Raw genomic sequence first — 14256 nt, 5'->3', positions numbered from 1 at the left:
AAAATACAGTAATGTATGCCACAAAACAATACATATATAACAGGCCACAAAGCAATGGGTAAATGAGAAACTGTGTCTGATAAGGCTATACACTGCCACATCACTCTACACTGAAATCCACTATTAAATGATGGTGATTTTCATGTACACTGTATACTACTTTGCTACACTTTCAGCACTGTCATACATGTGATTCTGGGTAAAGATGCATGAATTGCATATCAACATGACAACTTCCAAAGTAATAAACTCATTCATGTCGTTATGGACATGCATACTCACAAATATGGTTATTTTTCCATTACTTTGTGCTCAGGTGCATGTATTATCATTATTGTTATTATTAAAGCTTTGGTGTTTCTGGGCATTAAGCTTAGAGAATATGTGCTGGTTGATTAATTTAACTTCCTTTACTTATTTGATTGGTGTTTTAGCTGTACTGAAGAATATTTCACTTATGGTGGGAGGAAACTGGATTGAGCCCCGAGGCACTTACAAATACCCCAGTTATTAAACTTCCTGCATATATGCATAAGTATCAGCAATAATATATTACATGTCAACAACTACATGCAGGAAATACTCAGAAACCATAGAAAATAAAATACAAGTAAACGTGTTAACTGCTACTGCTTTAACCCAAACTGTGTTTATCAAAGCCAGGATTTCAGTACCATATCGTAATCGGAGTCCCTATGGCAAATCAAGATTCTCTAATCCAGGAGAGATAATTGCTGACCATCAATTAAAATCTCAGACAGGCCCTACACACATGTATAGAACAGAACAGGTTTAGGAAGATATGTCCTCAGAGTACAAGACCAGCATATCAATACACACATCAATACAAGGACAAAGAGACAATTATCCACGGGTAAAAGCTGGAATCATTTCCGGACTGTATGGTACAAAATTGGTCGATATACCAAAGGCCCAAGGGGTGGGGGGAGCAACAAAAACCACAGGGTGTCTCTTGCTGCTGGTCAATACTGTTGCCCCTTAACACTGTCTGACTATACACCTAAACAAATGTTCTCCAGTCTCCTGGTGAGTTGTGATGCCTATAACATCAATAATGCTAAGTGGTCTGGAATTGCTGATAAAATGTTAACTGGTGTTGGAGAGAAGAGACAGGTACATGTACATGTATGTGGAGTAAGTTTAAAGCCAGCCTTTCTCTTCTAGGGCAGATTCTGAGGACATTTAGGTTGAATGGTCCATGTACATGCCAGGCCCACCTTGGTGCACACAGTTTTCACTGTTACTTCATAACAAGGAGAACCTTTTTCTTTTCTTATTGATTTCTATGTCAGAACCATCTGGCTACGTCTGAAGAGTTGCCTGTCAGAACAGCCACTGGGATCTCAGATCTGCTAATAATCTCTACACAGGGCCAGACTGCAATCCAAATCACATGCAATCCAAACACAACTCACTCAATGACACTTTAACTTTAATTTTGGCAAAATGAAATTTTTTCTAAAACCAACACAAAATGCTTGAAGTGAATCTGCTCAATGTAACCTCAATGAATCTTAAAGCCCCTCAAATGCCCAAATGATTTAAGTGGGCTCAAGTTGGGATCAGCATACAGCATTTTCTCCCACTTAACAACATTACAATTAGCCTTTTTCTATCACCTTTCCAACAACTGAATGGTTTCAAAGCTTGATTAGCTAGATGTATATCTGTAATCCTTCTTCTAAAACTGAGCTTTTAAATGAATGAGTGTAATGGCAGACAATCCAAGATGTCTGATTAGTTTTCGAGACATCCACGAATCTGTCAACAGCACCAAGAAAATTATTGCATCACATCACTAGTCCAATATGCCTGTCCCTTTCCCATGATGGGGAAAGAATTTATCCTCGGAAAAGAATCCTTATCACAAAATGGTGGAATTTAATTAACCACACCAAAGCTTCTAAAGGCAGACTTGAAAGCAAATTAAGCAATCAGCTCATATTCATTTTCAATTCCATGTTTTCCGGTGGCAACAAATGATAGCGGCTAAGGCATGAAATGAACATTGATGCCATACCTGAATAAAGCTAAATTTGCCATGTTTTTTTTTCAGCCAAAATTCCATTTCAGCTATCAGCTAAAGGTCTGTTTTTATCGAATGTCTCTTTGAAATTCCATGGGATATTGCTAGATGAAAGATTCTATGACAACCATAATGAATATTATCCCCATTTTGTATCAATCATACATTTTTTAGTTTGGCGCCAAGTTGGCCTGGGCATCTGAAGATGAGCTATCTGGCAAGTCTGCAACAATGTTCATGGTGGAGACTATTTATCAGTGGCTACTCTCTTATCCGCCATCATTCGCCAATCAATCACACTGCACTAATTGGCCATGGTGGAGTATTAGACTGTTGTATAAATCATAGCTAACGGAACAGTTTCATTTCCTGAGGTAATTTCACCATGTGTTCCATTAAGAGAGGATAATCAGGCTGTTCTCAGAAGGCCCGGCAGTCCACATTCCTAGAACATCAGTCAATCGGGTGTTTTTATGTCATCCTTGGACTGCTTGGAATCGGAGCTCTGGGAATTGGTGCATCCCATGGCCTACACAAAACCTGTGTGCACCCTTAACATCAATTACCGTTCCAGCTTGGCTTGATGCGCATATGTTGTCATGTTGACTGTTGCATGCCGTATCCAGACTGACCCACTGATCAGACAGAAGAATGGGCCCTAATCAAACAATCAAACAATCTGGGCTCTTCAGACTGGCATTACTCTAATGTTACCAATTTCTCTAGGGAACGTCTTCATCACCCTACAGCATGTTCTTCTGGATTACCACTGGTAAGAAGGAAACTCGTGGACACTTCATGTGACACCACGCCACAGGCTGCACCTCTTTTAGTCATGAGAATGAAGTGCCATAGCATTACTTGGCTAAGCAAAATATATCTGAAGCTTCCAAGGTTATAAGGTCCATGGCTCTCTTTACAGACTGTACCATGCCACAGTTGTTGTATAAAGTCAGATGGTTTGTCATGTAAATATTTGGGGTAGACTTGTGGAGTAAGATATAGGTCAAAAAATGGCTGACCTTGTATCTCTTCTTTGTAGTGATTATGATTATCAGAATTACAGTGTTAAACATGTTTTTTTTTTTCCTTTATTAAAATTATCTTATTATTACGAACACTTCTTTCCTTTTATTTCCTGGGAAATGTAACCATTCCACTTCACAATTTTTGGATTACACAGGCCACAAACACGAACAGCACTACCCAAGCAACTGCTAAATGAAACCCTCAGACATTGAGAGTATGTCATTAGGAAATAATGATGCAGTGTTCATGTATGTTGACAGTCCAGGTAAGTCAATCACCACTGCTAAGGAACAGATGGTATGCATGTCACTACATCTTTACACATGCAGTGTCTATATATGTATTCTGACTGCCCTGAAGTATGTGACTAAATGTACTATCAACCAGAGGTGCCCACCATGTCCAGCACAGTGATTATCAGAAACAATTACCCAAGGATGAGGTTACTGCTCCATATCCAACTTCCTGATACCGACTCCTTAACCAAAATGATGAAAGATCTCCCCACGAGATCCCAGCCAGCTTAAACCTGTCAGGGCCTTCCTTCCTGGCAAGACAATACCCACACAGGAGCCCAGTATCCAGAAAGCCTTTGCTTATCGGCTAAATGCTACAGGGCCATAAATCTCCCAAGGTGAGCCTCTCTGGTCCCCTGATTTGTAGAGAAGGCCAGCCGTTTCATTGGGATAACACTGGAGATCACTTCAGCCACAATATCCATGCCAGACAACAAATGACATAATTTCACTGATAAGTGCTTCAAGAAGCCTTCTGAGTGAAACTGTAGACACCTGGCAACGTGATCCTGTAGTGTCCAGCAGCCAGTCTAATGATGGCCACTCAGGTCAAACCCATTAACGGATGTATGGCACAGCACATCATCATTAGTTTAGTCATCACTATCAACTTTAAACTGAATATCTTCAAAATAACTCCTAAGGTAAACATACTTTATGGGACCGGCTAATGATTTGCCTCCCTGCATTCACATGTGACAGGCTGCAAATTTGATACTACCTTACAATAGATTCCAAAGTAAAAAATATTAGGAATGAAGCTATCATCGCTCCTGATTATACCGTTATCAGGAGTGATGATGAAGTGAATGTTGAAATACTGTCACAATGAAGCTTTAGGTTTCCAGTCCAAGACTACCATTACCAAACAGCTGTGGACACTACCCAGAGCAGCATTGCTTCTACACAGCTCCATTTCAGCTGTTAATCAAATGACACATTAGAGCTGATTTTCATCCATAGCTGGATTTCAACTGTCCAACAGCACACTTCAGCTGTTCAAGCAGTTGAGTCTACTCCTTATCAGCTGCTAAAACCCTGTATGGATAGTGAAACTACTGCTTATCAGCTACTAAAACACTGTATGGACAGTGGAACTACTGCTTATCAGCTGCTAAAATCCTGTATGGACAGTAGAACTACTGCTTATCAGCTACTAAAACACTGTATGGATAGTGGAACTACTGCTTATCAGCTGCTAAAATCCTGTATGGACAGTAGAACTACTGCTTATCAGCTACTAAAACACTGTATGGATAGTGGAACTACTGCTTATCAGCTGCTAAAACACTGTACGGATAGTAGAACTACTGCTTATCAGCTGCTAAAATGCTGTATGGACAGCAGAACTACTACTTATCAGCTGCTAAAACCCTGTATGGACAGTAGAACTACTGCTTATTAGCTGCTAAAGCCCTGTATGGACAGTAGAACTACTGCTTATCAGCTGCTAAAACCCTGTATGGATAGTGGAACTACTGCTTATCAGCTGCTAAAACGCTGTATGGACAGTAGAACTACCGCTTATCAGCTGCTAAAACGCTGTATGGACAGCAGAGCCACTCCTTATCAGCTGCTAAAATGCTGTATGGACAGTAGAACTACTGCTTATTAGCTGCTAAAGCCCTGTATGGACAGTAGAACTACTGCTTATCAGCTGCTAAAACCCTGTATGGACAGTAGAACTACTGCTTATCAGCTGCTAAAATCCTGTATGGACAGTAGAACTACTGCTTATCAGCTGCTAAAACACTGTATGGATAGTGGAACTACTGCTTATTAGCTGCTAAAATCCTGTATGGACAGTAGTACTACTGCTTATCAGCTGCTAAAATGCTGTATGGACAGTAGAACTACTGCTTATCAGCTGCTAAAAAGCTGTATGGATAGTGGAACTACTGCTTATCAGCTGCTAAAACCCTGTATGGACAGTAAAACTACTGCTTATCAGCTGTTTTAACTCATTTCCTTCAATTCAGCTGACAATTAACTGCTACAGCTTTGCCTCAAAACCTCTGATTTACAGTGATGCTGCATCTCAACTGCCTTGACTAACAATTTTGCAACCACTGATTGTCAGCTGCTGTATCTTTCCCTCAGGACAGCCTCTCCTAAGCGTGACTATCTCAACTGCTTTGTTTGCAACAGTCCCACAACTACTGATGGTCAGCTGCTATATCTTTCCCTCAAGACAGCCTCAGTTAAGCATGACTGTATCTCAACTGCTTTGTCTGCAACAGTCCCACAACTACTGACTGTCAGCTGCTATATCTTCCCCTCAAGACAGCCTCAGTTAAGCATGACTGTATCTCAACTGCTTTGCCTCCAACAATTCCACAACTACTGATTGTCAGCTGCTATATATTTTACTTGAAGCAGCATCAACTGCCCTGTCTCCTTAACAGTTCCACAACAACTTTGTCTTTATGTTTTCTAGTGAACATCACATATTACTTTTACATTAACAGCCATGAAAATTATCTTCACCTATGATGAAAACTGATGAAAAAAATAGTCTGGAATTTCCAGCTGACTTTCAAGATATCTTCCAAAAACATGATACACAAAAATGGAATTTGTTTAAATGTTTGCATGTCCAGAGTGTAGACTAAACAAATCCAGCCTTCAGCTTCAATCTGAATTATATTTTCTTAACATAGTGAAGGCTGGGGTAAGGCATTTAGTAAATGTAAAATGACACAAGTATAGTATACTTACAAAGTTTGTGGAGAACATGTAATGTTACTCCTAGGATAGCTGGTTTTAGTTAAGCCTCTCTATACTAGAATATAACACCAATCACATGCCTGAATCAAATGTTTCTGATAATATACAGTGCAACCATGAATTCTTTCCAGTATTGTGCAACAAAGACACTTGGAACACAGGCAATTTTACAACATCTATTTACCACTAAAATATTCATTTTTTAGGTGAAATTTTTGGTAGTTTACTGTTAGCAAAGTTCTACCCCACCAAGGTGGTATTGATACGAGGCACTGATCAGAATGATAAAGTCATCTGTGGTTACCAGCCTTAACCACACTTAATTGTTTTGAGCTGGGTTGTACAGCCACAAGCTAGTGAGTACAATGTGGGAATTGCCAAAGGTAATGGTTTACCCGGGTGCATATGTGTGCATATTCCATAAGCGATTATTTAGACTGCATGACCGAGTAAACACAAACCAGTAGGTGATGGGCAGCCCGGAATAATTCAGAAAAGGCAAAACTGCATGAATTAGGTGGCCACAAGCTGAATGCCAGAGCCCCTGGGAGCTTCCAAATCAATTCTAGTTTAGCTGGGAATGAGCCCATGTTTTAGATCATAGATCAAGCCAATGTGCACACGGGCAAGGTGCTAGTCTCCACCCAACACCATACCTATAAATCGCAGTCTTTTAAGACTGCTGTCAATGGCAATGTTCAGTAAGACAGATCAACACAATCGATGTCAAGAGGGTTGGGTTAGATTAGCCTATAGTGTAATATAAAGTGGCTGAGACTTAAGTCTACAGGGTAGAGCTGACTGACTCATTAGTCGTAGCACAAGCTGGTTATATAGGCTAGGAAACCAGCCTGCAGACCAGTCTATACCATCAATCATGGATATATACACTAAGTGAGATTACAGGTTCACTTGCAAACAATAGCATCCCCATCTCGATTATCCCACTCCATCACCAGCTTCCCTGCAACTAGTCAATGCAGCAAATCACTAGGCCATACTATGCTCAATAAAGCCATAGGACAGTATGTACACACAACACATATCCTCCACAACCTAGCTGGCATTTTACCCAGGTGTACTATATTCATTCCAGTTGAAGAGCACAGTTCATTGTGAGCTTATTTTGGCAGGTACATGTACATGCTCTAGAACTTGGTTACCATTATATATATCAAAATAATGATAACTATTTTCAGCACACACAGACACAATATTGCTACTTGCTTTTCCTGAAGTTAACTCAACTACTACAACATACATTCTAAATTTACCAAGTTAAACAGTTGCCAAATGACAATGTTAAAATCATTTATTGACTGTAGGTGAATGCATGTCCATGTGTAAAACACTAACAGCATGCACTGATACATGTATAATATAGACATATTTCAAAGGTAGAAGTGTCATATCAGGAGCCTACAAACATTTTTCGCAACACTTAATTTTTCTATTCAGATTTTCAGTTATTTGTTTTGTAAAACCAGTTTTAACCAAGTTCCATTATTCACTTGTACGTGTTCATTCTGTACATGTACCTGGTTATGTTCTTGAGCATTCATTGATTTAAGAAGAGAAGCATGTACATGTACGTGTTTATAGTAGGTAGTCACAGTCAGACAGATTTATACAATTACAAATATATGTAACCTTAATGCATGCTCCATGATTTCTGAGCTACACTGTGTATGCAGACCTGTGCCAACTGTTATGACCTATTATACACCCTCCTATCAAAGCTGCGTGTGATGTTTGATCTTTTGTGAGATGGAAAAAAGCTGTGCACTGCAGGTACTAATGCATACACCTTTACATTACTCAGACATTCCTCACAACTGCACAGTATTTCTCTGTATACATGGATAGTGTACATGCACCAGGTTACACAGGGTTTCCATTCACATATCTACCTGTCTGTCTATATCTGTACTACCAATGCACCTGCACAATAACTTATAATGGACCTGCATGAAAGAAATCTGGTAGACTGTAATTCTTCAGCCTTTTTGTATGTTTGCAAGGTGTTTATTCAAGCATATTGTGAAGGCATTATTCTGTGTTGACAGATAAAATTATACTTTTTGTGAAGCCATGAAACTGGCCAACCCAATCAATGTAGCCTTGTCTCCTCAATCAAATTAAAATAATTGCTCTGAAAGTTGATATGTGAAAAAGTTGAGAAATTAGCGTACTGTAGTGAGGTTATGGTGCAGAGTGTGACCTTGCCTTCACAGTAATATGTCAGTATGTACATGTAAGACCAGCAGGGTAGAGTAAAAGGGAGCCAACTTCCACAGTTTTGTTGAAAGCCCAATGGATGGTAGCTAGGTTGGAAAATACCTTGGGAGGAAAGGTTAGAATTGTGCCAGTAGAGTGAAGAGTGTAAGAGGACACCACCTGAGGTATCCATGCACACAAACTCGGCAAGAGTAGGGAGTAGTGGAGTGGGGGGAGGGGTATGCATGGGCAGGCTGCCCTAGTCTGGGTGAAGGTTATAAGGCCAACCCATAAACAAGTACAACCGCTACCAGAATAGACCACTGTGAAATGTTTGGCTCCAGCTTACACCTTACAGTAGTCAGACTACTTGTGGCTTATAATATTAATTAATAAATGGTGAAAATTCTGTCCCAGATTTTGAGAAAAACTGTGATTGAAAATCCCATGAGGAAAGATTGAAAATGACATTTTACATATTGATACATGCAAGTACTTAATGAATAAATACAAGTACTGTAGTAATCACCATTTTGCAGTACTGCTGCTAAAAATTCCATGACAAAAATAATTGGTACAGTAATCCAGCACAGGTGGTGGGTATTAATCTAATACTGAAGATGCTGTGTTACAGCTCACCTATGTATAGATGTTCATGTTGTTGAGCTCAGTGGGCGTATACATAAAAAGGTTGACAGCCATTGGGAGCTGTCCGTAGAAGTTGGCAACAGTAACGAGTCAACCCAATTAGAAGCTTCTAGGGGAGAAATGTCCTCCTTTCAAAAGATCTCACCATCCATTTGACATTCCCTGAGCATCTTCAAGCCAGGACAATGATAAATAAGCCCTTTTTTCTTGGGATGGCTTTGCTAAAAGCTGCATATTCAGGCACTTCAGAGAATTTACCTTTGGGAAATTAGGTCTGTCGTTCCAGAACATTGGGAACATATGACAAACCATGTGGCACTGAGCGTCTGGGTGTAGTTATGGGAAGTTGTGTGGGTCAGTAGAATCAATTACAATGCCCAGAAGAGTCTACCTGTATGGTGTATATTTTAGCAGGTACATGAACAAAATCATCCTAACCAAACAAAGAGACTTAACATGAAAGTTATAATTAGCCACGGCACATCCACATGCACAGCACTGATCACAGCAAGCATGATCATGTATGAATTGCATTTATACCAACCGGGACAAATTGAAATCCACTGTGATAACAAAATCACTACAGTGAGTTTGGGAAGAATAAATGAGGAATTAATCCCCATGTAGCTGGTGGTCCCTGTGCTTCACCTATGACCTTTACGGCCTACAGCATGACAGCCCCACTACCCTCCAGCTGGGGTCAAATGCCAGGCGACTATCTTATCTAAATGCAAATCATCTGATCAGCTTAATTTCACTTAAATGTCAAATTATGTCCATGCTGTTGGACTGAGGAGTGCAGTAAGTGAAGTTGTATATCAATGCACATCTCTAATAGTTATAAAACTCTTCTCAATGGAACAAAACATACACATGTAGGTTTTTTTGGAAATTCTACAGACATCCTACAAAGAAATAAAGCTGCCTCCTTCAAAAGGACATTCTGACCAGAACATTTTGCATTGGATTCACATAAAATTCTTAGCTAAGGCTGAATAAATACAGCATATACTTGAAGAACATAATTAATGTACATCAAATGTATTTAGATGCATGCATTTATACACAAAGTTTGATGCGTCATGTGTTGGTGTTTTTCTTATTTTGGGGGATGGTGCTCTTTATGTTCTTGATTTTGGGGATCATGTCTAAAATGGGCATTCATTCCAACATTTTTCCTTGTGTCTAAATGCACCTGATATGTTAGATCGATGGACCCAAGAATCCTACAACAACATGACACGCACTGACATCTGATGAAATACTCCTTGTACAAGGTAGCTTTCAGTTTAACCATCTAAATTTAGCCATTTCAATGTCTGGACACAGCAAGCTGTATTTGCAAAAGTAGCTGTTAAATGAGGTGTTAGAAAACAGACTGGGTGCACTATGCACCCCTCTTTCATGTCTCATCAAACATTCATGGCTAGCATAACACATTCACATTGGTGTTGATGGCCAGTTTATATATATGTATATTGTTCCTAGCTTGTAGCAGATCCTTCATGTTGTTTGTTTTCACTGGCCTACTAGTAGTGTTGAAGTAACCTTTTCAGACATTAGCCTCAGGGTCAATCTTCACACAGAGTTGCTCATTTCACCCCCTCCCCCTCCTCACCAACACACCCTTAGTGGACAAGTCACACTTATCCTGAATCCCTCCCTGCCCAAGACGTTCCAGTGCGAAGCCTGCCGAATGTTATATGTACAGTAGCAGCTAACCAGTGTCAATGGGAGGTGGACTCAGAAAGAGGCTGTCTTGTGGGATTGCTTTTCGTGCAGACCAGCCATAAATCTGCCAGAAATGTATTATCACATTACATGTCCCATAATGATCCCCCCCTCTCCAGAGGCATTCACTGAACACATGCAGATACACAGTGGCTGTGGTAAACTGCCTGTATAGGCAGAGCTTCTGTACACCACAGCATGCACTAGAATACTGAATAGACACTAAACAAATCCAAAGGGATACAGCCTTAATAGCTAAGAGGGCCAGTCAGCTGCACATAAATTTGTCTACCCATACTCCACTGAACATGAACAGATGTAATATCAAATGCATCAATTTGCCCCACCAGAGACAAATTGTAGGTAATTAAATACAGGATATCTTTAACTAATTTATTCAAGTAAGACTTGTTTCTGGAGTTGTGATGAAAGTGGAAGCTCCACTATTGCTCTGCAATATTTGCAATATGAAAAAAACATGGCAACCAAGGATTAAGCCTAAAACAAGAGAACATCCCCCAAAACCTAAATGCTTTTAGCTAATTGTGCCTAAAATGTCAAAATTAAAGACATGCATGCATTGTGCTGGTGTAAATAGTAAACAAGAAAGAGACCCGGCAGATCAATGCCTGCTGTCTTCCCTACGTACAAGCTACCAACTACATACTTTCACCCATAATATTGAAGTCACATGGCTACAAACCACAATGCCATGAGAAACAAGGATGCGAAAACATTGATTTATCGACTGAAGATTTATCACACCTGATCTAGCCTCTCCTGTCCCCCTACCCCCACCTCAACCTGCAAGCTATTCAATGTTGCCAATATCACAGCTTGCAGAAAAGCAATGTCACTTTCAGATAATTGTTCTCATCAGTTGGCTTTGTACTCTTGTCTGATAGGAATCAGTCTGTCAGCCAGAGATACATGGAACTATACTGCCAGTCCAGACTCTCATCACAAAACTGTTTTTTCGAATAGTTTTGTTTCAAAAACGTAAATCTGTTGATTTGCACATTTGACACTGTTCACATCCTAAGTCAGCATGTCTAGAGATTTTAAGCACATGTATGTCAACTGATCAAAATGTATCAACTGTAATTTGGTATTCTACAAAGACAGCTGTTAAATCATGATAATGGCCAAACTGAAAAAAAAAAAGCTAAACTCTGTGCGTGCAACTCCAACAACCATTTAAACAATTGCATAATCTGTCTATTTCCATTTCTTCTTCATACCATTCTCTGAAAAACTCCCAGAATTCAAAGTAGGCTATTTTTGTCATGAAAAATTCATAATTTAATTTCCTGAGGAGAAGGCCAGTGGAGTTAGCTTTTGTAGTGCCTTCCTAATTGATATGGGTGGCTCGTCATGAGCGAGGTGATTTCACGCAGTTACACCTCAATCAATATCATTAGCAGGCTGCCAGCCAAACATGGACAGCAGGACCTGGTATCATCACCAATCTCTTATCTCTGCAGAGTCTTCACACCATTAACAGCGACCTAATCCCGCCCAAACTGACCATTATCAAGACAGTACAACTAACTGTCTTACTTTCAGGTAGTGAAAATCCATGTAGCTTTCCAAAATCTGACCTAGAATGATTTGGTTTGGAAAACCAAAACTAATGGATGAAAGATATAAATAATGTACATGTATATTGAAGAAGCAGTCCATAAAGTACATAGCAAGAGTTTTAAATCATAATCAATACAGATCCATAGGATTTACATACAACATTGTATACATACACACAGATCAAATAATCCTTGCCAACAGACTAGACAGGAGTCAACAAAAGCTGTCTGGAGATGCTCTAGTTCGCATCAAGCACTGGCAAGCCATGAAGGCAAGCGTGATCTTTGTTCACTAAAACTCCATTTACCTACCCTGAAGGGACCCCATTACCAGTAATCTGCTAACAAATTGATATTTCTCAAATATGGAGGTCAGCCTTATTTAACAATTCTGACGTCTGGCATTCTACCTGTATGTATATTGAAGAATATAAAATCTGCTGTTGACATACTTGGGAGTGAGAAACTAGAATACTAATTATGCAAAATTATCACATTTTTGATAATTTGATGAGTTTGATGATAGGGGAAAGAACTTTGAAAGCGAGGAGACATACATGTACGTTGTATTTGGTAATAGAGTGCGTTGATGTACCTGTATGAGTATTGAGACATTTGTGGCCCCTGATAAAGTCTGGACTTAAATACACATACACACGAATGTATGCTGAAGGTGTGCGTGTTGAGCGAGGATAATAGTCCTGATAACATACATGAACATAAGCTCTATATGAGTGAGTAATAATGCAGATCGTGTATGGGCTTATAACACTGAAAAAAAATATTCACTGTGTATGCACATCAAACAAAGACGACATGGGCCTGAATAACAACTGCACCTTGAGTGGTGCACCAGAGGATAACCCAGTTTGGCTTCCATACATACTGAATGTATAAACTCTCCATATGTAAGTCCCCTGGAAACAAACATACCCTAGAACGGACATACTTAACATGTTTCATTATCCCCCATAATTCTCTTGGGCCAAGACAAGGCACATGAAAAAGCCATGGGCCAAAATCCATATACCAAAATGCAAGATCTGCTTACTGGTGGTGTGAATAATTCACAATAAGAGGCAAAATTGCCGAGGCCCAATTGCCCAGTGACATGCCACCATGGGCCTTCTGGTGTGGTGTTTGTACTAGGAAGTCTTTGCAGTCTGTGTGATCAGATTACCACACCTACACCATTCACACATGACTGTGCCATAGGCAACTGAGGAAGTGGTCCAGGAGCACCAACTACTGCACTGCATGCCATTTATATGCAATTAACAAACTTTCATGATAATTATGCACACACCACGCACTTTTCTGTAGGGTCTTCTTTGCCCAGAAAAGCTTACTGCTGAGTGGTAGGGGTTGAACCTACATGTAAACTATACACAACTGATCAATGCCCACGTAAGATTTTATCACATTTTATCAGAAATTCTACCAAAATGTAGTAACTGACATTAAAATATTTAATGTGCTATTCTTCACTTTGCATCTAACCAGATATGCCTTTTGATATGTGACTAAACCATCAACTACAAGAGTGTACATGAGGCTATGTAAAAAAAAATGGCTGCATGAATGTAACGACCTACTGCTGTGTTTTTGTCTTCAAATGGACTCAAATTAATAGTTCCAGTTAACATTGGGGAAAACAGGCTAGATAGCCTCCGCTCAGGAGGTGAATCAATAGGGCAAACCAAACTGTTAATGGTGTCATCTATGTGAGCCCTATTCATCCCTTAATGGGCAACTGTGTTCCACTGCAAGGATTACAGACCCCTGGAAATGCCTCAGTGCCTTGACAAGCCAATACAAGAACATGTACATCAATCCCCCATTTCCGACATCCCACTCCAAACCTGTCACCAGCATCGATATACCTTCACTGTAACACAGCTCTGCAGATTACAATGTCTGCAAACCAGTCTACAGTGAGTGGCCGCTAGCACCAATTGGTATTTTCTAACATATTCAT

General features: G+C 39.8%; 1 protein-coding gene across 14 annotated transcripts in view; it reads right to left on the bottom strand.

Moving 5' to 3' along the window:
• LOC135468718 (calcium/calmodulin-dependent protein kinase type II delta chain-like) overlaps positions 1–14256 on the bottom strand; it is an 82562-nt gene that overhangs the window by 40391 nt on the left and 27915 nt on the right. The window lies entirely within an intron of this gene.

This window comes from Liolophura sinensis, chromosome 1 (assembly GCF_032854445.1).
Source record: "Liolophura sinensis isolate JHLJ2023 chromosome 1, CUHK_Ljap_v2, whole genome shotgun sequence".
NCBI lineage: Eukaryota > Metazoa > Mollusca > Polyplacophora > Chitonida > Chitonidae > Liolophura > Liolophura sinensis.
The sequence above is the reverse complement of the archived record's forward strand: the minus strand, read 5'-3'. Positions and strand labels throughout refer to the sequence as shown.